General features: G+C 47.8%; 2 non-coding genes across 2 annotated transcripts; both read left to right on the top strand.

Annotated features, from left to right (window-relative positions):
• Window positions 1–5,604: 5,604 nt before the first annotated feature.
• On the top strand, window positions 5,605–5,686 carry TRNAS-AGA (transfer RNA serine (anticodon AGA)). The gene has a single exon. It is a non-coding gene; the product is annotated as a tRNA-Ser (tRNA).
• Window positions 5,687–10,038: 4,352 nt separating this feature from the next.
• Window positions 10,039–10,120, top strand: TRNAS-AGA (transfer RNA serine (anticodon AGA)). The gene has a single exon. It is a non-coding gene; the product is annotated as a tRNA-Ser (tRNA).
• Window positions 10,121–23,010: the final 12,890 nt, after the last annotated feature.

Raw genomic sequence — 23,010 nt, 5'->3', positions numbered from 1 at the left:
CCTACGAGAAGGGTTTTTAGTGTCCTGCGTGATAGGATCCGAACAGAACATACAATCATTCTTTATATCGAATGTCTTTGAAGCAGTCGACCGTAATTGAGTCACATCTTCATCTTCTTCAAGACAGGATGATTTTCTTTTTGTAGACACTATGGAACATTTCCTTGTGTAATTCTTGCGACAAACAGCATGGATTCGTAGTGGTGTTGCATTCTGAAACATCTCATGGAAGCCATCACCACGTTCTAAACTTGACATCACAAGTGTCCTCCGCCCCTTCTCCCCAACTTCAACCGTAGCAGGTGATGTTTCTTTGCAAATGATGCAAACCACATCCATTATCTGTAATGACAGAAATATGTCATGGACATTGTTTTCTTTTTGAATGTGAAACGTACTTCACATAGCTGCTTGGAAATGATAAATCAGGTTGCTACGTTTTAATCAAAAGAGATTTAAAAAGTGATGTGTTGACATTAAAGATGCATTGAGGGAAGGATATGCCATCACATGATTCTGCAATTTCTATAACACATCACAATCACAGTACTCTATAGCATGTTTACATATTGATACCTGTGAAGTTAAATTACGGATGAATCAACTCATTGTGGGGTGCCAGAATGTCTGGTAGGAATTGTATTGGGCAGAGAAAATCTCGCAAGGAAACCCGAGAGGAAAATGATGATGATAGTGGCTACTCCACAGAAATTCACTGCCATGTAATATGTGACTTGAACACTAACTTATTTTGTTATCCCTAGATGTGCACTGCACTTGTACTGTCGCAGCCTGGTAATATATTTTATCTCCTATGACAACCAGGGATGACATCTCATAGCACTTTGTATCCAATGGAAAAGGCACTTTAAAATGTCTGCTATTATTAATAATGAATGTATACTGGCATATCACAATATAGGAATGACATGACACACACAAAAAAGGAACCTTTTATACAAATACAGCATACATGTACCAATAGGAAGGAGTGTCATACACTCTCTGATTTCTATCATACTATAATTCTTTTCATCTGCATGAAACAAATAAAATGATTCAATACAATGTTTTAGGTGTAACGATAGACTACTCCACAGAAATTCCCTGTCAAGTGATATTACACGGTACTGTGTAGTACATGCATGAAGACACAAATTTTGATCATGCATTTAGTCTGGGTACCAAAAATAATAGTTTGACTTCCTTAATGATAACGGAATGTTTCAAATAGAACTCACCTCATGGTAGACATCAACTGCATCTTGTTGGTAAAAAAGGTTAGCACCAAGTTTTCAATTTCCGAGCTTTAGGTGACGAAAATGGACCATATGGCAAATTTATGTCACCCTGTCTGTTTAGCATCAAACTGATGGTACAATGTTTCCCTCGTAATGTCATAAGCGATTAAGGGCACACTTCTAGACTTTAACATTCAAATTGATTTGAATACTGTATGCACAGCAACCACATTTATAATTGAAATGTTTGTTGAATATTTTCAGGATGAAATATCACAGTTAATTAATTAATGATAAATATTTAAACAATTTTGAGATAAAATTGTTAATGACGGCCATTTTGGACACCATTTTGGATTTTTGGAAGAGCTCAAACAGTTTTATTGGTACTTGCGTGCTTCAACATCTCTTAAAATGTATTCTATCGAGTTCCTTATACTTCAAAACATATATTTAGACATTTAAAGTGTGTTTTGGGGAAACCTACTTGCAAATATATGAGAAAAACATGAAATGGCGGCCATTTTGGACGCCATTTTGGACTTTTGGAAGAACTCAAGAGGTCTTATTGGTACTTGCGTGCTTCAGCATCTCTTAAGATGTATTCTAATAAGTTCCTCATACTTCAAAACATATGTTTAGACATTTAAAGTGTGTTTTGGGGAAACCTACTTGCAAATATATGAGAAAAACATGAAATGGCGGCCATTTTGGACGCCATTTTGGACTTTTGGAAGAACTCAAGAGGTCTTATTGGTACTTGCGTGCTTCAGCATCTCTTAAGATGTATTCTAATGAGTTCCTCATACTTCAAAACATATATGTAGACATTTAAAGTGTGTTTTGGGGAAACCTGCTTGCAAAGTTATGAGAAAAACAGAAGAGGCGGCCATTTTGGACGCCATCTTGGATTGCGGAAAACGTTCAGGGAGGATTCATGAGGACTTTTAGTATGTTATTTCACACACATTCCTGGACCTATCCTGAAAAAATCAGCTTGTTACCAAAAATGTCCAGGTTAGGGCCTATTTTGACCTAATGCTCTTGGATTACCCCCGATGGTGGTTTGTCCATGCTCTCTCCTTTTTTAAATTCTGAGCATCAAACAAGAAAGCAGCCCGGACCATCTTTCAAGTCTTTGCTGTGACTCACTGGGTTCATTCGAACCACCGACCTCCCTCCCAGACTCAGAGTGAACTCTGTAACCATTAAACCGCCGAGGTTGGTGAATGTCTTGTTTTATCTATCCTTTGCAGTCAAAGTGTGTGCTCACCCTCCAATCCGTGCACTCGGACAACGATGGCGTTGTGGTGCTGGACATGAAGAATAAATATATAAATATATTCATGATTACGATGTGGAGTATATATCGTAAGTGTGTGCTGAGGCCAACACCGGACAACCCAAACGACACCAGGTCTGCTTCCTCACGACACTCACTGATGCCCCAGAATCCACTGCGAAGTTGACTGCTCTGCCATTCACACTGACAGACACCTCAAAGGGATGATTTGCAGCTGTCGTCATCGGAAACATGCCAAGTTGATGAACCTCATTGCCAGCCTTGACCACATCAACCCAAGATGGTGCCTGACCCTGACACACCATCCACACATGGCCTGTCCCACCACACCGATGACACACTGCATTCTGAAATGGACAGTTGGTGACGAGGATTTGTCGAACCATGACGATATTGCATGGTAAGGTCCTGGAGTATTCCGGAGACAACTTTGAACTCTTTGTGCAGAAGCTCAGTTTCTATTTCATCGCTACCGACGTCGCCGATGCTGGGAAACGGAAAGCGATTCTTCTGTCGTCGCTGCCAGCAAAAGTGTTCTGTCTTCTGTCTGATTTGATTTCACCTGCGAAGGCGTCAGATGATGCTGTCACCTGCGAATGTGGAGTCAAAACGTTGCACGACCTCATTAAACCGGTCAAGTCACCACGGTTATCACCGTTCGACAACCTGGTTCGGTTTCCTGATGAGAGGGAAGCTGATTTTGTTGCCAGTCAAGCATCTGGCAAGGGATTGCCCTTTTGGTGACGATGAACGGTCACTGAGATTGAAGGATCGTTTTATCGCTGAGTTGTGGCAGCTTTTTGGAAAAAGTTTGAAGACATTACTTTTGCTGAGGCGGTTGAAACTGCAGGTGTCTTGGAACAAGCCAGAAAGGATGTTTGCGTCATCGTTGGGCAGGACTTGTCTGTCAATGCTGCAGTGCTCACAATTCCCCCATCTTGCTCAGCATATCAGAAACCTCTTTTATCCCAGGTGCTTCCAAGCAGGGCATCGCAGGACAAGCTGAAACCTCAGTCTTGTCAGGGTTGTGGTGGTTCACACTCTCATTCGAACAGCCCATTTCAGAATGCAGTGTATCACTGGTGTGGTAACACATGCCATGTGCGCAGGGTCTGTCAGGGCCAGGCACCATCTTGGGTTGATGTGGTCAAGGCTGGCAATGAGGTTGATCAACTTGGCATTTTTCCGATGACGACAGCTGCAAATCATCCCTTTGAGGTGTCTGTCAGTGTGACTGGCAGAGCAGTCAACGTCGCAGTGGATTCTGGGGCATCAGTGAGTGTCGTGAGTAAGGAGACCTGGTGTCGTTTGGGTTGTCCGGTGTTGGCCTCAGTCCACACTACCCTTCGTACCTACACTGGGGAGTTGATCAACCCATTAGGTTTGTCCGATGTGGTGGTTCGTTGTCGGGAACAGCAAGCAGTGTTGCCTTCACATGTGGTTGTCGGTTCTGGACCATGTCTCCTGTGTCGTGACTGGTTGCACACAATTCCTCTGGATCGGGAGACATTTGCAGTGTTCGGACAACATTTCCGTCTCCTTATTCCCGGTTGTAAAGGATCTTGGAAAAACACCAAGTTCTATTCGAGCCTGTGCTCATGAGAGTCGTGTGTGCTCAAGGTCAACTTCACCTGAAGGAGGGTGTCAGTCTACGATTCCGTAAGCCTCAACCTGTCACATGGTCTTGGCGATCAACTCAAAGTGGAACTCGACCGATTGGAAAACGTTGGTGTCATTGAACCGGTGGTGCACTCTGAGTGGGCAATGCCCGTGGTCAAAGTGCTGGAGCAGAATGGAGGTATCCATCTGTGTGGAAACTTCAAAGCAATTGTTAACCCCAACCTCTGCATGGAGCAGTGTCCCCTGCCATCCATTGACGAGATATGTTGGAAGTTGGCGGGGAGTCAGAATTTCATGAATTTGGGCTTGCGCGATGCCAACTTCCATCTTGGATCACACCAGAGGATCGTCACCTCCTCACGGTCAATATGTATCAGGATATGTACCAGTATACCCATACTTGTGTCAGTATCGCTTCAGCTCTGGCAATGTGGCAGAAAGCTATGGATCGTCTTTGTGATGACTTTCCGTTCACGGTCGATGAGCTAGTTTTCACCTGAGACCATTTGCACAGACAGAAATCAGGACCGGCTGCTGTGATCGGAGTTTTTCGGATTGGTTAACCACCTTGTTCTTTCGTCGGCCAGTCTTACCTGGAAACATCATGTGAATCAATTGTTGGCTCGCAGGAATGATCATTCATACGCTACCGATTCCATTCTGCCATTCAACGTGTCCTCATCCATCGACTTGCCGGTGACCACGTCCTGACCTCCTGTCCCTCTGTCTGTGGATCCTGATGTTCAGGGCGAGGACAGTATTATAGATTTTCCTCCGGTTTCGGCTGCACCAGGTTTGGTATCTGGAGAGGCGCCGTCACCCGTTTCCAAGGTCCCGCCATCGCCGGTCATGTCTGCTGCTCAATGTGCGCATGTTTCATCCAGACGTGTTGTGGGACCCGAGTATTTGGGTGATTATGTGATTTGAGGGTGGAGTCGTGTAGTATCGTGTATGACCGAATGAAGCCGCTGTTGTCTTCGCCGAGTGAGGCCTGCTTTGATGGACGAAATGGCGTTTGATTCTCTTTGTGTGTCCTCATTGTGCTAACAACACAACAACAAACACTCGTGAGGTAAACGAATATAAACACCATGATGACATCACATCCGGATCGGTATCAGCTTTGTGGGGATCGAAACTCAAAATCCTCATTGTATTGAGGGATTTCTAAAACTTCCCAAGCACCTTCGGACATCCACTGGGACCCAAAACGTTCCACAGAAGGTTTGGCTGGACAAACCCCAAAACTGAGGAAGTAGTTCGGGTTCGGATGGACAGACAGACAGACACTCCTGCTTTTTTCTTCAGATTTTCGCCCCGCCCATTCCGTTTAAGTTATTTATATATTCTGCCGCAAACGACATCAAAAGTGCTGCAAGCCATCAATGGTGTTCAAAACGAATGGCGAGGTGAGCGATGTGGTCAGACAATGCACATCTTGTAGTCGTGGCCGAGTGGTTAAAGCGATGGATGAGAAATCCATTGGGGTCTCCCTGCGCAGGTTCGAATCCTGCCTGTTACGATGTGTTTTTATATATGAATAATAACAGGTTCCCTTCAAGGAACTTCAACACCTGCGCTATTATTCCCACCCGATGGTCCTTTGTCCGTGCTCTCTCCTTTTTTTTTAATTCTGAGCATCAAACCAGAAAGGAGCCCGGACCATCTTTCAAGTCTTTGCTGTGACTCGCTGGGTTCATTCGAACCACCGACCTCCCTCCCAGACTCAGAGTGAACGCTGTGACCATTAAACCGCCATGGTTGGTGAATGTCTTGTTTTATATTATATCCTTTGCATTCTATGTGTGTGCTCACCCTCCAGTGCACTCCGACAACGATGGTGTTGTGCTGTGCATTAAAAATAAATATATAAATATATATCATGATTATGTGGAGTGTCCATCGAAAGTGTGTGCTGAGACTAACACCGGACAACCCACACAACACCAGGTCTACTTCCTCATGAAACTCGTTGACACCCCGGTATCCACTGCGACGTTGACTGCTCTCCCATTCACACTGATAGACACCTCAAAGGGATGATTTGCAGCTGTCATCATCGGAAACATGCCAAGTTGATCAACCTCATTGCCAGCCTTGACCACATCAACCCAAGATGGTGCCTGACCCTGACAGACCCTCCACATATGGCCTGTCCCACCACACCGATGACACACTGCATTCTGAAATGGACAGTTGGCGACGACAATTTGTCGAACCATGACGACGTCGCATGGTAAGGTCCTAGAGTATTCCGGAGACAACTTTGAACTCTTTGTGCAGAAGCTCAGTTTCTATTTTATCGCTACCGACGTCACCGATGCTGGGAAACGGAAAGCGATTCCTTTGTCGTCGCTGCGAGCAGAAGTGTTCCATCTTCTGTCTGATTTGATTTCACCTGCAAAGCTTTTGGATGATGCTGTCACCAACGAATGCATCGTCAAGACGTTGCATGACCTCATTAAAATGGGCAAGTCACCATGGTCATCACGGTACGAATTCAAAAGCTGGTTCGGTTTCCTGATGAGAGGGAACCTGATTTTGTTGCCAGTCAAGCATCTGGCAAGGGATTGCCCTTTTGGTGACGATGAACGGTCACAGAGATTGAAGGATCGTTTTATCACTGGGTTGTGGCATGAGAAGATGGTCGCATCAGTTTTTTGTCAAAAGTTTGAAAACATTACGTTTGCTGAGGCGGTTGAAACTGCAGGTGTCTTGGAACAAGCCAAGAAAGGATGTTCACGTTATCATTGGGGAGGACTTGTCTGTCAATGCTGCAGTGCTCACAATTCCTCATCTTGGTCAGCATATCAGGAACCTCTTTAATCCCAGGTGCTTGCAAGCAGGGCATCGCAGGACCAGCTGAAACCTCAGTCTTGTCAGGGTTGTGGTGGTTCACACTGTAACTCGAACAGCCCATTTCAGAATGCAGTGTGTCACCGGTGTGGTGGGACATGCCATGTGCGGAGGGTCTGTCAGAGCCAGGCACCATCATCGGTTGATGTGGTCAAGGCTGGTAATGAGGTTCATCAACTTGGCATGTTTCCGATGACAACAGCTGCAAATCATCCCTTTGACGTGTCTGTCAGTGTGAATGGCAGAGCAGTCAACTTCGCAGTGGATTCTGGGGCATCAGTGAGTGTCGTGAGTAAGCAGACCTGGTGTCGTTTGGGTTGTCCGGTGTTGGCCTCAGTACACACTACCCTTCTTACCTACATTGAGGAGTTGATCAAACCACTAGGTTTGAGAGATGTGGTGGTTCGTTATCGGGAACAGCAAGCAGTGTTGTCTCCACATGTGGTTGATGGTTCTGGACCGTATCTCCTGGGTCGTGATTGGATGAACATAATTCGTCTGGATCGGGTAGACATTTACAGTGTTCATGCGACATTTCCGTCTCCTTATTCCCAGTTGTAAGGGATCTTGGAAAAACACCAAGTTCTATTCGAGCCTGGGCTCATGAGGCTCTTTTGTGCTCAAGGTCAACTTCACCTGAAGGAGGGTGTCAGTCCACGATTCTGTTTGCCTCAACCTGTACAATATACTCTTCACGATCGAGTCAAAGTGGAACTCGACCGATTGGAAAACGTTGGTCTCATTGAACTGGTGGTGAACTCTGAGTGGGCAATACCTGTGGTCAAAGTGCTGAAGCAGAATGGAGGTCTCCATCGGTGTTGTAACTTTAAAGCGATCGTTAACCCAACCTCTGCGTGGAGCAGTGTCCCCGGTCATCTGTTGACGAGATACGAAGTGTGTTCAAAAAGTATCCAACCTTAATTTTTCTTGCGTAAATAAGTGAAGCTGGGGAGGCGTGGTTTGGTGCACTTATGTCTGCGATCCTAATCCGGATGTGTGAATATTTTCCCGCCTGCAGAAGCTGTCAGTCGCCGACAGACCTCCGATGAGTGAGGAAGTGTAAGTGAGCGCCGTTGGATTTTCGTTTTTGACAAAATGACGGAAAAACTTGAACAACGCCACTGCATCAAATTTTGTGTAAAGCTTGGCGATTCCCAAGTGGAAACGATCCGCAAGATTCAACAGGCCTTCGGGAACGAAGCAATGGGCACCACACAGATAAAAGAGTGGTACAACCGCTTCAAAGATGGTCGCACATCAGTGGAAAGTGAAGCACATTCTGGTAGGCCCTCAACATCCCGAAATGAGATCGTCATTGACCAAGTGAGGACCCTGCTGATGCAGGATCGTCGAATCACGATCAGAGAACTTGGAGACGAGGCGGGCGTCAGCATTGGATCGGTTCATTCCATTGTGACTGAGGATTTGGGCTTAAGGAGAATCTCAGCGAAGTTCGTGCCAAAGCTGCTAACAATCGAGCAGAAGCAACTCCGTTTGGAGATCGCACAGGACATACTGGAGACTGTGAACAGCGATCGCAACTTCTTCAACACAGCGATCACTAGCGATGGGACCACAGTGATCCGTCATTTTGTCAAAAACGAAAATCCAACGGTGCTCACTTACACTTCCTCACTCATCTGCGGTCTGTCGGCGACTGACAGCTTCTGCAGGCGGGAAAATATTCACACATACGGATTAGGATCGCAGACATAAGTGCACCAAACCACGCCTCCCTCGCTTCATTTGTTTACGCACGAAAAATTAAGGTTGGATACTTTTTGAACACACCTCGTTTTTGTTGTGTATATATATATACATAAAAACATACACACACCTCATATGCTCGAAGTTGGCGGGGAGTCGGAATTTCACGAAGTTGGACTTGCGCGATGCCGAATTCCTTCTTGGATCATTCCAGAGGATCGTCACCTCCTTCCGGTAAATATGTATCAGGGTATGTACCAGTATACCCATCTTTGTTTCAGTGAGGCTTCAGCTCTGGCAATGTGGCAGAAAGCAATGGATCGTCTTTGTGATGACTTGACGTTGACGGTCGACGAGGTAGTTTTCACAAGAGACTTTTTGCACCGACAGAAATCAGGACCGGCGACTGTGATCCGAGTATTCAGATGGGTTGACGACCTTGTTCGTACTTCGGCCAGTCTTTCGTGGAAACATCTTGTGAATCAATTGTTGGCTCGCAGCTATGATCATTCATACGCAACCGATTCCGTTCTGCCATTCGATGTGTCCTCATCCATCGACGTGCCCGTGACGACGTCCTGACCTCCTGTCCCTCTGTCTGTGGATCCTGATGTTCAGGTCGGGGACAGTATTTTGGATTTTCCTCCGGTTTCGGCTGCACCAGGTTTGGTATCTGGAGAGGCGCCGTCACCCGTTTCCAAGGTCCCGCCATCGCCGGTCATGTCTGCTGCTCAATGTGCGCATGTTTCTTCCAGACGTGTTGTGCGACCCGAGTATTTGGGTGATTATGTGATTTGAGGGGGGAGTAGTGTAGTATCGTGTATGACCGAATGAAGCCGCTGTTGTCTTCGCCAAGTGAGGCCTGCTTTGATGGACGAAATGGCGTTTGATTCTCTTCGTGTGTCCTCATTGTGCTAACAACACCACAACAAACACTCGTGAGGTAAACGAATATAAACACCATGATGACATCACATCCGGATCGGTATCAGATTTGTGGGGATCGAAACTAAAAATCATCATTGTATTGAGTGTTTTCTGAAACCTCCCAAGCACCTTCGGACATCCACTGGGACCCAAAACGTTCCACAGAAGGTTTGGCGGGGAAATTCCCAAAACTGAGGAAGTCGTTCGGGTTCGGATGGACAGACAGACAGACACTCCTGCTTTATCCTTCAGATTTTCGCCCCGCCCCTTCCTTTTTAGTAATAAATATATTCTGCCCCAAATGACAACAAAAGGGCTGCAAGCCATCATTGGTGTTCAAAACGAATGGCAAGGTGAGCGATGCCGTCAGGTAATACACATCTTGTAGTCGTGGCCGAGTGGTTAAGACGATGGACTAGAAATCCATTGGGGTCTCCCTGCGCAGGTTCGAATCCTGTCGACTACGATGTGTTTTTGCATATGAATAATAACAGGTTCCCTTCAAGGAACTTCAACACCTGCGCTATTATTCCCACCCCATGGTTGTTTGTCTGTGCTCTCTCCTTTTAAAATTCTGAGCATCAAACAAGAAAGGAGCCCGGACCATCTTTCAAGTCTTTGCTGTGACTCACTGGGTTCGTTCGAACCACCGACCTCCCTCCCAGACTCAGAGTGAACTCTGTCACCATGAAACCGCCGTGGTTGGTGAATGTCTTGTTTTATATATCCTTTGCATTCTATGTGTGTGCTCACCCTCCATTCCGTGCACTCGGACAACAATGGTGTTGTGCTGTGCATTAAAAAATAAATATATAATATATATGATGATTATGTGGAGTATACATAGAAAGTGTGTGTTATGACTCTCCACTCGGCCGAGTAAGATGACAGAGTCAGATGAGGATCCTCGAATTACACGTTTTATTTCCGAAGACCACACGCATGCGGAATGTGACTCAGTGACCCTTCAGTCAGGCTCCCCTGAATCACATTAAGAATATGCTTCAAAACAATCACATATATAATCACACAAAGCAAAACTGGGTGTGGACTAAAAGTGTAAAGGAAAAACTGGGTGTGGGCTAAAAGTGTATGCTAAGGGATAAGGAAACAAAGAAATAAAAGAAATAAATGTGGCAGTGGGCTTCTTTCCCCCCTCCCTCGGGCCCTAGGGGAAGTTGAATCGGTCAATTCTCAGATATGCAACCACAGTTTCCAAGCCACCTACACAACTCTCAGATATGCAAGCCTTGCAAACTAATAACTTTCCTACACTCCTTCACTAGCACCTGCTGATAACAAAGGCAAAGCTTTGGTGATCACTGAGAATAGGAATGTGTGGGCAGCATACACTGAAGGAACAATTCCACAGTTCTCTCCAAGGTTGCACTAAGGGCACACCACCACAGAGCAACAGGAAGGGTGATAAGGGCTTAGTTTCCAAGAAACAGGAACAGCTGGGCTCTGTCCAAAAACAGTGGGGTGCATGGAACATTGGTAGCCTGAAACATTTAAAGCAACATTTTAAAGCAAGGTTTGAATAATGCACAGTTACAAGCAAGGTTAGAATCCTGACAGCTGATTAACACACAGCTAATGGTCCAAAATATGACCACCTAACATATCATCATAACAGTTTCCCTCCTTGGTCATATTTTGACCATTCCCAGCCACACCTGAGACTCACCGACCGAGTGGACCCCTATTTGGTTCCTGTAGCAGCTACCCCTAGGCCCCCGCGCCTGCCAAACGGGATTTACGAATGCCGTGGATAGCCATCAACATTCTCCAAATGAGAAGTCCCCAACTGCCGGTGGTTCAGGTTAGCTTCTGTTACCATTGTCTTCCCCCTTTTGTCCTACCCACTGCCACATGCCTCCCGTTTAAGCTGCAGTGTATGAATTCAATGCTAAGTCCACACCATATTAACATGTAATACTGTTCTATGTTAGCAGCAATGGTAATACTATTGTTTAAACAATTATACATAAGCAAGTAGCAAAAGCAGTACTCAAGGCACGGGTGTAAGCTCGTCCAGCGCAGGAGTCACATCTTGCACTGGAAGGTAAAACAACACGCACTCTCTCCTGGGTTAGTTATCTGCTTCAACAAGGAGGAATGGTTGTAAACCTTGGCCGAGGTCCACGTGTATGATGTCCCCCTGAAGGCCCTGGTCGTCCCCCTCCCCATTACTGGCCAAGTCGTCCTCAACAGAGAGTTCACTGTTAATTATTATAATGGCCTGGGTGAGGGGTGACGCTGCGCAGCACTTCTTCAAACAAATGGTAATGAGAAGTTTGATTAGAAACACCCCAACAATTACCACCACAATGATTAAAAGTACTGACCCTATTAGTCGCAACAACCAACCTCCCCAGCCCTGGAAGATCGACTTCCACCATGCATAACCTTCCTCACGTTCCACTCGATTGCTTGTGAGAACTTCCACCACCTTTTTAATTCGGGCCACCGCACGATTAGTTATGTCCTTCGGGTCCGGAATCCAGACGCAACATTCTCCTTCAATCATCCCGCATACCCCTCCTTGCTCTGCTAGAAGCATGTCTAAAGCTACTCTGTTCTGCATTACCATAGTGCGCATTGATACCAACATTTCTGTTAATTCTGTATAGTAAGCCATGGTTACATTACCTAAATATTCCAAAACTTGTGAAAGCTCATCTAACCTAATGCTATTAATAGTAGTACCGGCATGTGGCATGAAAAAGCCAAGAGCCTTCTCCCACCAGGTGCCTTTGATCACCCCTAAGCGCTCTGATACACCGGCCCATCCCTCTGGATCCCCTGTCTCTGATGCGCTGCGTCGATGCCGTGGTGGTGCAGGGGTAGGGTAAAAGTGGTCTTAATTCTGCTATCCGGAACTACTGAAGCTAAATAACAACTCCCTTCCCACCCTTTTGGTAGGTAGGGGTAAGCCTTGTCCCCGCAAACCAAGTGAATGCCTTTTGGCGGGATCATCCCGTTGTCATGGTGTAAGGCTGCTTTTATTGTGAATGTTACTTGCTCCTCTACCTGGGTGTCCGGGTTAACAGCGATGACTTCCTGGTCAGTTGATTTCGGGAGGGGAAGTTGAATCTCACATTCTGACTTTCCCATTCTGTTTGCTCCCTGTCCTGTAAAACAGACTGCTCCCCTGGTGTTTTCTACCCATAGGGGAGATGGTACCACCATTACATTAGCACTCGGATTCTTCTCTGCATAGACCCGTTGTGTATAATCACGGGCTGAGGTCTCAACTTCGAGCCCTTCTACTGGTCCGGTTACATGATTGAAGATGGTTAATGGTAGTACGGAAAGAGGAAGTCCGGTCACGAGGCCAGATGGTGGTTTAAGGCACACCCAGCACTCACTCCGGTTCTCAATGTTTGCTATCTCTGTGGTTAGGGCTACAAAGGTATTCGGGGGCCTTGTTGGTGACTCCTTTCTTTGTACAGTGAAGTGTATCCAACTACTCCGTGCTGTGTGGTTGCTCCATAGAACGCGGCAATAGTATGCCAAATGGGTGTCGTCTGGTACTTGTGGAATTCTAGTTATCAGACTCGCGTGCTGGCCCCATTCATATCCATATCTGGTGGAGGACCCCTTCTTTACTTGTCTCGCCACTGTATGATCCTGGCCTGCTAGTAAATGGTACCATAGGATGGCTGCAAGGCCCTTGTGTCGGTCTACCAGGTCACTGGACCCATCTGCTAGGATGCAGGGTATTTCTATGAGTTGTTGAGGTCGGAGCAGCGGTACCTTTATGTCCTTAATGTTCGGAATCATTGACGAAAAAGGTTGGGTGCGGTTAACTGAAAAGACTCTTACTGTGTCTAACTCCTTGTTATGGGTTGTCCCAAAATTTGCATATTTGCTTGCTGTCACCTCTCTTGGTACCCCTCTCCTGCTACGCTGTAAAGAAGTTGCTAATTCACTCTCGTTTCCCCTTTCGCGGTTGAGGTGTAGGAGGCGTGTATGGTTCTCGGGGTCTAAGACTGTCGGTTTGCTGCCTAGTGACAGGCCGCCTTCGCACAGGAGTAGCACTAGCACCAGGAGTTGCATGTTGTGTCGTCAAAGTTCCTGTCGCTGTTTCCTGTATTACAATGTGGTTGTCGCTTAAACCTGCCTGTTCCGCGTTTGGCAGGGTGCCTGGTCCAGGTTCCGGCTCCACGTCTGGCGGGGCGTTTGGTTCTAGCGCTGGTCTTTCAGGGTCCCTGTTGTCTACGTTTTCAGGTCCCGGGTCCGGCGGGGCACCTGGCTCTGCTTGCAGTGGGTCTCCCTGTACTATCTCTCCCTGTCCTGCTGGGCCGGCCCCGTCTTGGTTTGGTGGCGGTGGAGGGGGTCTCTGTAGAGTTATCACGTCTTCCCCCTCGTCGTCGTCTTCACTATCCCGGTAAAAGACTGAATCGGACACAGCCGGAACCTCTGCTGGGGTTACCTCCTCCGGTTCCCTAGTTTCAGCGGCTTCCTTGGGTGCTCGTTTACAGTGTGAGTGGTGTATCCATGCACTCTTACCCCTCACTTTGACGGCCGAGAGCGTGGTCAAAAGTACAGTGTAGGGCCCGGTCCACTTGGGTTGTAGGGCGTCCTTCCGCAGGAACTCTTTCACCCAAACTCGTTCAGCAGGTTGGAAATCATGTAACGGGTCTCCAGCAGGTATCGGCAATGCTTCTTGTACCTGTGAGTGAAAAGCCCTAATGGTAGCAGTGAGTGTTCTGCAATAGTTCATCATTCCGTCAGTCATACATGCCAAATCCCAATCTCCCATATCTGGCGGAGCCGAGACCGGTAACTGTATAGGACGTCCTGTTATTATTTCGTGGGGCGAGAGCCCCCTTGTGGCATTATTTGTTGCCCGCATTTTCATGAGTGCTATCGGCAGCACGTCTGGCCAGGGCATTGACTGGTCCTCGCAGAGTTTGGAAAGCGTCTGCTTTAGGGTTTGGTTCTCTCTTTCTACTGCCCCTGCTGACTGGGGGTGGTACGGACAATGCAGTTTCTGGTTGATACCCAAGCCTTCGGCTACTTTTTCCATTACTTTTGCCGTAAAAGACCCTCCTTGGTCCGAGGATAGTCGTGTTGGAATCCCAAATCGCGGAATTACTTCCTGTAAAAGTAGTTTGGCCACTGTATCAGCTTCCTGATTGGTCGTGGCAAAGGCCTCTACCCACTTAGAAAACATATCCACAATTACCAGCACATATTAGTGATGTTTGTATGCCGGCATTTTTATAAAATCCATCTGAAGGTGTTGAAACGGTCCGGATAGGGGTGGGTGTGCTCCCCGTTTCTTGGCGGCATACTTCCTGTTATGTCTACCACAGGTCGCACAATTGCTAACCACCTCTGTTGCTGCTGTTGTTACACCTGGGGCATTCCAGGTTTGACGAATAATTTCCGCCACCCCTTTTATTCCCATATGGCCCTGCGCATGTGCAGTGAGGGCGAGCCATGGTAGCAATATCCGGGGTACAAATGGTCTATTTCGCTCATCCACCCATACTCCATGTATGTTTTGCTTTGCACCCTCCTTCACCCTCCATGATTCCTGTTCTTCCATAGTTGCGGAGACCTGCAGGTCCTTCAGCTGTTCTTGCGTTTGTGGACCGTCTACCATTTGCTCCACGTAAAGTTCGGTCGTTGGTTGTGGGTTCGCCTCCTCCTCATCGAGCACTGCTTTTGCCGCTAAATCTGCTCTTTCATTGCCTTTTGACACTTCATCTGTCCCTCCTGTGTGAGCTTTGCATTTAATCACTGCAATCTGTTGCGGCTCTTGTGCTGCTCGTATCAGTCGTTTGATCAAGTCCCCATGTCGGATAACCTTCCCTGAGGACGTCTTAAAGCCACGCAAGGCCCAAATGGCAGCAGAGTCATGTAAGATGCCCCAGGCATACCTAGAATCTGTGTATATGTTCAATGTCTTACCCGCACCCAGCTCACACCCGCATATCAATGCTTCCAGCTCAGCTTGTTGGGCTGAAAATCCCTTTGGTAACAATTGTTTCCTCAAGGTGGCGCTTGCGGTGCATACTGCAAAGCTAGCGATGGTTCTTCCCCACCGGTTCTTCCTCGCCGCTCCATCCACGAACAGTTCCAATTCTGCATTCTCGATCGGGGCTTCCTGTAGGTCACGCCTAGCCTTTGTCTCTTCCACCAGCACTCGTTCACACACATGTGCCTCTCCCTCATCGCCCGCTGGCATTAGGGAGGCTGGGTTCAGTGGCGAACATCTTTCGATCGTTATATTAGTTGCCTGCAACAGCACCAAATCATGTTGAACTGCTCGTGCCGCTGATATATGTTGTGTCTTATTTTGCCGTATCAGCGCCGCCACATCATGCGGTACCTTCACGGTCAGCGGAGAACCCAAAACCAGTGTCGCTGTTGCGGTTACTGCGTATTGCGTTGCTGCTACTGCCCGTAAGCACCCAGGATAGGCGGCGGCGACCGAGTCCAAATGACTACTGTAGTACGCAATCGGCCTATTCTTTCCTCCGTGTTCTTGCGTCAGCACCGCTTGGGCGAACCCTCCTCTTTCATGGACGAATAGAGTGAAGGGAAGATCATAGTTCGGTAGCCCCAATGCTGGTGCTTTTGACAAGGCCTGTTTCAATGTTTCAAAGTCTTTGTTCGCACCATTCGTCCAGGAGATCTTATCTCCCTCTGCCTCCTTTACCATGTCGTACAGTGATCGCGCCCTAACTGCATAATCAGGGATCCACTGCCGGCAGTACCCCGTCATCCCGAGGAACCGCCGCAATTGTCGCAATGTAGCGGGTTTTGGGTGCTCTAGGATTGTCTCCACCCGTTCAGCTCCGAGGCTCCTCTGCCCCTGTTCCAGTATATGTCCCAAATACGTCACCCTTGGCTGCGAAAACTGTAATTTGTCTTTGCTGACTTTGTGGCCCTTTCGGGCGAGAGCTGTTAACAACGCTACAGTGTCCGTTTCACATTTCGTTTGATTGTCCGAGCATACCAACAGGTCGTCCACATATTGTATCATGACTGATCCTTCCGGGAGCTCTATGTCCTCCAGGTCCTCCTTCAGAGCCTGCGAGAAGAGCGTTGGACTATCGCAGAACCCCTGCGGAAGTACAGTCCAGGTGTATTGTTGTCCGTCGTAGCTGAAGGCAAACAAGTGTTGCGACTCTTTGGCTAGCGGTATGCTAAAGAACGCTGAGCACAAGTCTACCACGGAAAAATGCGTCGCAGTGGACGGCACCCCTGACAGTATCGTAACCGGGTGTGGCACCACGGGAAAGGACGCTTTCACACACTTATTCACTGCCCGTAGATCTTGTACGAACCTCCATTTGTTTCCTCCGGGCTTCTCCACCGGCAGGATTGGTGTGTTACATTGGCTCTTAGTAGGTATTATCACCCCTTGGTCGCGTAATGATGCTATCACCGGAGCGATCCCTTCTATTGCTTCTTTGCGCAACGGGTATTGAGCCACTCGAGGCAGGGGTACCCCCTCCTTTATCTGGATAGACACGGGCGTTGCGGCTAGCACTCTGTCCACGTCATTCGGATGTCGTGTCCATAATTCAACAGGTACTTCCTGTAGTTTTTCTTCCGTTCTCGTTTCCCTGTTGGCCTGGCGGCGTGGCCTTTCGCTGTTCATCTCATGCCTTTCTAACATACATGACAAAATCTGATCAGGTAAGCATACCTTCCATCCATCCCCCCGTCGACTGGCCTGTAAAGTGCTCTGGGTTTCACTATCCCTCCCTGGTGGTTCCGAGGCACATCTCAACCTGGTCAACATTCTTCCCAGTTCTTCGGCACTATGACCTTTACCGACCGCCATTGAGACGTGCGGGGTAAGTCCTTCTCTGTGCTTCATTAGCTCACGTTCCTTGTTAGTTAGCTCCACCTCCATTGCCGCTCCCTCTTTTCCGATCCACAAAGTGGTTGTCATTAAAGTGCGTGTGGTAGCGTACTCTTCATGTACTCTGTCCGAGTAATCAAAATCCTGCCCTGTTTCGTCATAATAGACCGTACAGTGTAAAGGCAGTTCCACTTCTTTCAATTCAATGTCGTTGCCACGCAACCATTCCTCTACGTCCCGCAATCTTTTCGCACTTTCCCAATCCCTAGTCAGTTTATCTCTCCCCTCTTGTGACACAACCCGCAACCAATAGACTACCGGTCCGAGTTCGGTCATCATGAGGGTCATTACTTCCTCTTGCAATGCCAGCGGAGCATCTATGAAAACTCCGTCTTGCTTGCATGTTATGGTACATCCCATTCTGCACAACAAATCTCTTCCTAACAAATTCATCGGGGTGTGTTTGGCTACCAAAAATGCATGTTCTCCCCGCAGGGGACCTACTTCAATTCGTAATTTGTCCGAAATCGGGATATCCTCTCTCCGTCCCGAAACCCCCACCACACTCACTGACTCACCTGAGAGTGGCAGGTTCTTTATCTCTCCTTGTTTTAGTGTTGACCGGGTGGCCCCTGTATCTACCAGGAATGTTACTTGTCTCCCCTCTACGTTTAAGGTCGTGGTCAATTCCCTTACATTCCGCGTTTCCCTTTGCGGAGCCACCACGGTGTCCTCATGTCAATAGTTTCTTCCTGCTGTCTCCCTTCTCCTCTCATACTCTCTAGGGGCGCCGTTGGTCTCTCTTGCTGTTGTGGTGGCCGCGAGCCCCAGCCTCGTTGTTTAGGCGGTGCCGGGCAGTCCCGAAACCAGTGCCCGGATTGACCGCAGTTAAAGCATTCTCCCTGTTTTTGCGGCTCCCTCTCTCGGTTCCAAGGCCTCCGCTGGTCCCGTTCGGCTTCATACCGGGGTTCCCAATCTGGATTTTCCCAGCGAGGCCTGCTTTCCCTCTCTTCGTATTTACGGCTTTTCAATTCAAGATTTCTTGCAACTAGAGCTTGGGTATCTTTCTTTCCCCTCCGTTCCTCTTCTCTCAGAGTCTGCCAAGCCTGTCTTGCCCTTTCAAACACGGCATCTACGTCAGCCGTTTTCCACCCTGGCATGTCCGCTTTCACCTCTCGCCTTACTTCGTCACACAGTCCATCTACGAACATAGTGTTCAGGAAATGGAGGGGCGTCTGTGCGATGTTAATAAATCCTGAGTGCAGTTCGATCTGCTCATACAGTCGTGCCTTGTACTCCCCAGGTGATTCCTTGGGATTCTGTGTGACATCCTGTATTGCCTGCCAATCCATTACCCTTGGGGCCATTTCCGCCGCAAGTTCTTCCATCAGGGTTTGTACTCTTCCTCTGTACAGTGCCTGTGCTTCCCGGTCGGCTCCCTCCGGGTAATGTCGGTTTAAGGTGGTATCTGTTTCTCCTTCCATTTTTACACTCCAGGCTGCCGCACGCCGGCTCCAAACCGCACTGGGCAAGACTGCAGTGCAGATAAACCCTATGTCTGTCCTGGTTGCCCCCTGCATTTTTATCTGGTCGTGTAATATCTGAATGGCCCTTCTCGGGTTTTTCTTTATACATTCTTCCATGCTAGCTTTTACTCCCCTAATGTCTTGTGGGGTCCATGATCTCCAAACCCAATCTCCCCCTGCTGCTTGTATCATGGGGAACTGGTGAATGTCGGTCCCTCCTTTTACTCTGTCCCCTTCTAAGACAGGGTAAATTCCTTTTGTTGTCCCAAGTCGGGTTGTCGTCTTTCGGTTCACGTCGTCGTTGATTTCTGCTATCTGTGCTAACGCCTGCTTCAACTTCTCCTGTCTCTCCTCACTCTGTATCTTGACCTCCGTCAGCTGCGCTAACACTTGGTCTAGTTCCCTCTGTTTGTCCTCTCCCTGTGTCTTAACTTCCGTTAGCTGGTCTAGCGCCTGTTTTAGTCTCCCTTGTCGTTCCTCGTCTTGTATTTTTCGTTGGTTCACAGTCCCTTCTAGTCCGAGTCGCCTATGCTCTGTCTCGACTTGCGACTCCATTAGCCACGCGGCCAATGCTTTCCAGTGTGGTCCACTTTGTTTCGGGCCGCCTGCTTTGCCCTCTATCAGCGCATTACTCACTGTGTTTAATATCTTTGGATCTAAGGATCCAGTCAGCGGAAAGGGATCTTTTCTTCCCGCGGTCCACTTCACCCAGTCCTGTATTCCCTTTACGTTATCGATTCCATATTTGTCACTGATAACTTTCAATGTTGTTCCTTTTGGTATCTTCTCGTTCTTTGAAGATTTATTCCCCATTCTTTTGTTCTTATCTTATCAACCGCCTAATAGCTATAAATCGTTTCTCCTTTTACACCGGGACTGAGGTCCCTTTCAATCAGCCGCCTAATAGCTGTAAATCGTTTCTCCTTTTACACCGGGACTGAGGTCCCTTTCGACCCGCCGCCTAATAGCCTCAAACCCAATGAAGGCCTCTAACCTTCCCTCTCTTGGTACAGGATTCCAACCTGTTTCCTCCTTATTTCACACGGATACCTTTATCCTCGACCCTTACCGGCTCTACAAACACTGCCTGACAGCCCTTCCCCTTTGTGCTCTTCAGACAAACCGCATTCGAATCACCTCATATGTGTTTACCGTTACAGTTCTTGATTCGAGCAGATCCTGGAGCTGCGTCCGGCAGGGCGCAACCCACCAAGTGTACAGCGCTCGCCTAACTGGGGCTCCCTATTTTAGGTGCCCTACGTGCGATCGCCACGTACCTTTTAGCTGATCCCTTGCGATCGCTGTACACCAAGTGGAGTCCCACCGTCCACACCGCCAGCATCAGTCGAATCCCATCCTCGTCGCCAATTGTTATGACTCTCCACTCGGCCGAGTAAGATGACAGAGTCAGATGAGGATCCTCGAATTACACGTTTTATTTCCGAAGACCACACGCATGCGGAATGTGACTCAGTGACCCTTCAGTCAGGCTCCCCTGAATCACATTAAGAATATGCTTCAAAACAATCACATATATAATCACACAAAGCAAAACTGGGTGTGGACTAAAAGTGTAAAGGAAAAACTGGGTGTGGGCTAAAAGTGTATGCTAAGGGATAAGGAAACAAAGAAATAAAAGAAATAAATGTGGCAGTGGGCTTCTTTCCCCCCTCCCTCGGGCCCTAGGGGAAGTTGAATCGGTCAATTCTCAGATATGCAACCACAGTTTCCAAGCCACCTACACAACTCTCAGATATGCAAGCCTTGCAAACTAATAACTTTCCTACACTCCTTCACTAGCACCTGCTGATAACAAAGGCAAAGCTTTGGTGATCACTGAGAATAGGAATGTGTGGGCAGCATACACTGAAGGAACAATTCCACAGTTCTCTCCAAGGTTGCACTAAGGGCACACCACCACAGAGCAACAGGAAGGGTGATAAGGGCTTAGTTTCCAAGAAACAGGAACAGCTGGGCTCTGTCCAAAAACAGTGGGGTGCATGGAACATTGGTAGCCTGAAACATTTAAAGCAACATTTTAAAGCAAGGTTTGAATAATGCACAGTTACAAGCAAGGTTAGAATCCTGACAGCTGATTAACACACAGCTAATGGTCCAAAATATGACCACCTAACATATCATCATAACAGTGTGTGCTGAGACTAACACCGGACAACCCAAACGACACCAGGTCTACTTCCTCATGAAACTCGTTGATGCCCCGGTATCCACTGCGAAGTTGACTGCTCTGCCATTCACACTGACAGACACCTCAAAGGGATGATTTGTAGCTGTCATCATCAGAAACATGCCAAGTTGATCAACCTCATTGCCAGCCTTGACCACATCAAGCCAAGATGGTGCCTGACCCTGACAGACCCTCCACATATGGCCTGTCCCACCACACTGATGACACATTGCATTCCGAAATGGACAGTTGGCGACGACGATTTGTTGAACCATGACGACGTCGCATGGTAAGGTCCTGGAGTATTCCGGAGACAACTTTGAACTCTTTGCGCAGAAGCTCAGTTTCTATTTCATCGCTACCGACGTCGCCGATGCTGGGAAACGGAAAGCGATTCCTTTGTCGTCGCTGCGAGCAGAAGTGTTCCATCTTCTGTCTGATTTGATTTCACCTGCGAAGCTTTTGGATGATGCTGTCACCAACGAATGCATCATCAAGACGTTGCATGACCTCATTAAAATGGGCAAGCCACCATGGTCATCACGGTACGAATTCAAAAGCTGGTTCGGTTTCCTGATGAGAGGGAACCTGATTTTGTTGCCAGTCAAGCATCTGGCAAGGGATTGCCCTTTTGGTGACGATGAACGGTCACAGAGATTGAAGGATCGTTTTATCACTGGGTTGTGGCATGAGAAGATGGTCGCATCAGTTTTTTGTCAAAAGTTTGAAAACATTACGTTTGCTGAGGCGGTTGAAACTGCAGCTGTCTTGGAACAAGCCAAGAAAGGATGTTTGCGTCATCGTTGGGCAGGACTTGTCTGTCAATTCTACAGTGCTCACAATTCCTCATCTTGGTCAGCATATCAGGAACCTCTTTTATCCCAGGTGCTTGCAAGCAGGGCATCGCAGGACCAGCTGAAACCTCAGTCTTGTCAGGGTTGTGGTGGTTCACACTGTCACTCGAACAGCCCATTTCAGAATGCAGTGTGTCACCGGTGTGGTGGGACATGCCATGTGCGGAGGGTCTGTCAGGGCCAGGCTTCATCATCGGTTGATGTGGTCAAAGCTGGCAATGAGGTTCATCAACTTGGCATGTTTCCGATGACAACAGCTGCAAATCATCCCTTTGAGGTGTCTGTCAGTGTGAATGGCAGAGCAGTCACCTTCGCAGTGGATTCTGGGGCATCAGTGAGTGTCGTGAGTAAGGAGACCTGGTGTCGTTTGGGTTGTCCGGTGTTGGCCTCAGTACACACTACCCTTCGTACCTACATTGAGGAGTTGATCAAACCACTAGGTTTGAGAGATGTGGTGGTTCGTTATCGGGAACAGCAAACAGTGTTGTCTCCACATGTGGTTGATGGTTCTGGACCGTATCTCCTGGGTCGTGATTGGATGAACATAATTCGTCTGGATCGGGTAGACATTTACAGTGTTCATGCGACATTTGCGTCTCCTTATTCCCAGTTGTAAGGGATCTTGGAAAAACACCAAGTTCTATTCGAGCCTGGGCTCATGAGGCTCTTTTGTGCTCAAGGTCAACTTCACCTGAAGGAGGGTGTCAGTCCACGATTCTGTTTGCCTCAACCTGTACAATATACTCTTCACGATCGAGTCAAAGTGGAACTCGACCGATTGGAAAACGTTGGTGTCATTGAACTGGTGGTGTACTCTGAGTGGGCAATACCTGTGGTCAAAGTGCTGAAGCAGAATGGAGGTCTCCATCGGTGTTGTAACTTTAAAGCGATCGTTAACCCCAACCTCTGCGTGGAGCAGTGTCCCCGGTCATCTGTTGACGAGATACGAAGTGTGTT

Source organism: Eptatretus burgeri, chromosome 18, assembly GCF_056783735.1.
Source record: "Eptatretus burgeri isolate ZD-2024b chromosome 18, Ebu_testis_v1, whole genome shotgun sequence".
Classification (NCBI taxonomy): domain Eukaryota; kingdom Metazoa; phylum Chordata; class Myxini; order Myxiniformes; family Myxinidae; genus Eptatretus; species Eptatretus burgeri.
Note: the sequence above shows the minus strand (reverse complement) of the source record. Positions and strands in the feature narration are given on the sequence as shown.